Raw genomic sequence first — 2,822 nt, forward strand, 5'->3', positions numbered from 1 at the left:
AAGGGGAAAACATAACTTATAAAAATAATCAATATGTGAAACATCACCATCAATTTATCACATCAAATTCAATTTGAATTTTTTTGTACGACGACTATTCGTGTAATAAAAGAATGTTAATTGACTACAATGCAGGTAACTGAAAGTACAATTACATATTAACTTAAATGGTGGTGACCTAACCAATAAAAAGAATAAAACAAGGTCGAATGCAATTCAAATATATGTATTTACATTTTAAACTATTTACCTAACTTAATCAAGTATCCTGCAGAATTCACTTTTCCTCTTGAAAAGCATCCTGCAACGGAAATCAGAATTTTTCTTTTTTTTTTCTGAGAAAATAGTGCCAATCATTTCTAGTGGGGCCATTGGTCACATGCCTTGAGGGCCTCACATAATCACCTCCACAACCTCTTATAACTTGCATTTATCTCAAATTCTATATCTTTTTTTTCGATAGAAAGCTCACAGAAAAAAACTGGTAAAACATGTTAAAGTAGGAGGGTCTAAGGATGTTCTCCCTGTCTGCTTCAGCTGCTCCGACCTATATAGTTTCTCACACCAAACACTGTAAGTTTTGCCAGGCAAAAGCCTAAGGTGATAAGTTTCCTTCTGGTAACCCTAATCATTATTGAAGACTTCACTATCCATCCACAAGGAGTGATTACCCATTGATTTCAATAGTAAGGTTACTTCCATAGCTGAATTATGCTGCTTACAACCGATAAACAAATCATTACATCCATTAGAAGTGTGTTGTGGATGGCTTAATACTCTTTAAGTTTCCAATTGTGTCTTTGATCACCTTACTTTCGAAGGCACTCACTGTGGCTAGGATGGATTTGGATGCTTGTATGACAGAAATTGGGTTACATTGAGATCCTTCCAAGACCATTTTATTTCTATGAGGCTATTACGATAAAATCCTTTAAAAGTCTCGATTTGTTCTCTATCCAATTCGATGTTCAGACAAATTTTCAAGCAAGTGTTTAGACAAACGTTTGAATATATGTGTGAACAGAACAATTTAAACAAGGCAAGAAGCGAAGTAAGAAAAGAAATCAACACACAATATTTGTTAATGCGGTTTGGATTCACTAATTCTACTCTACAGAGCCTCGCTTAGTGAATGATTTTATTCAATAATTGTCTGGATTACCTATTGGTTTAAATCCAATCTACTCTTACACAAACAAGTAATTGCAACCCCAGCAATGAACACAAGTGTTACCTATTGGCTTAAAGCCTTTCTTTTTCTCCTTCAAGGATAGCAACTTCTTCCTTTAAAGAATTGTTTAATTGGCACAACACTTCCTAGCATGTTCCTGTATGTTTTCAGGAATTTCTCATCAGAATCCGAATCACTCTCGGATCCTTTAACAGTATTTTCTGCAATGCCGCATGGTTCTTAAGATAGTCTTCATCTAAATTCAAGTTGTTGGATGAATCTTCATCACTCCAAGTCACACACAATGGCTCCTCCTCCTCGTCCTTCTTCCTCTTTAGAGTGTTAGCAGACTCAGGCTAGATATAACCATATCCTTGGAACTCATAGCCTTTCTTCTTATATACTTTTTTAGTTTATTCGTCAATGATTGTTTTTGGGAGCATTTGTGCTGAATTTGAACTTTTTTATCCTTTCTGATTGCTTCTTAAAAGCTTTGTTAAAGTTCTATATGAGTAACGGGATCTACTCCCGAAGTTCTTCAATCGCAATGTTGTATGAAGTTGGTACTTCTTCTCCCATCGGAAAAGCAATATTTCTCTCTCCCTTTGTCCTACTGCGTTTGACCTCATCAAAGTCCATTTCATAAGTCTGCAGAGAATGAATGAGTTCATCATTTAGTTAGGCTTTCAAGGTCTTTAGCCTCTTCAGTGGCAGTGACGTTAATGGAGAATCTCTCAAGTTTAAATCTTAGCACCTTCTTTACCAGTTTGGTATTACAATATTCTTCTTCTAGTGCGAATGTCTAATTTGACAAATCGTAGAGTTTAGCGTAGAATTCTCCTCCGGTCTTTGACATTTGCATCCTTAAGTTCTCACATTTGGAGGTTTAGCATATGCATTTTTTACTGCTTCGCAATAGTAGTTTCTTCATGGGTAATCTTTAAAATATCCCAAGCTATTTTGGCAACGGTACACTTTGCAATTCTCTTGGACTCTTGCAGATTTACTCCACAGAAGGTGGCGTACAAAGCTTTGGAGTTAGCATTAGCAAGTAGTTCTTCTTCAGTCGTCCATTATACTTTAAGCTTAACCACTCTTCCACCTTTAGTGACAATTAGAGGAGCCTTTTATCTCGTAATAATTAAGCATCAAGCCTTCTCTTCTTCAATGGATTTGATATAAGCTTTCAAGTAAGCCTTCTAGTAGCATAATGGCCAATCTCCAACATTGGGGGACTAGTAGTTGATGATTCTTCCATAACTTGCAGTTAACAACAACAAGAACCTACGGAGCCTAGTTCAATGAGATAAATCTGCTATCTTTGAGTCAAATACAACCAATGATCCTAGTTCTAACACACTCCAACGAAGAATCCTCACTTTTATATCTTAAAGACTAAACCTCTCACCACTAAATTTTCCCCTAAGAACTTAGCATGTAAAACTAACCACACAAAGGTTTTACAATAGCAAATGTACTTTCACAAAATAGTGTTCCTAATTGAACAAATAAGTGCTCTCTAAAATCAATACATCAACTTATGCAAGTCTCTCAATTATAAAGATTTTTGAGACTTGTTAACAAAAGCTAAAATAGCTAAATACAATAAAATATTAATGATCAAAGTAAAACGAATTGTTGATAGATAAGT

Source organism: Gossypium hirsutum, chromosome D01 (assembly GCF_007990345.1).
Source record: "Gossypium hirsutum isolate 1008001.06 chromosome D01, Gossypium_hirsutum_v2.1, whole genome shotgun sequence".
Classification (NCBI taxonomy): domain Eukaryota; kingdom Viridiplantae; phylum Streptophyta; class Magnoliopsida; order Malvales; family Malvaceae; genus Gossypium; species Gossypium hirsutum.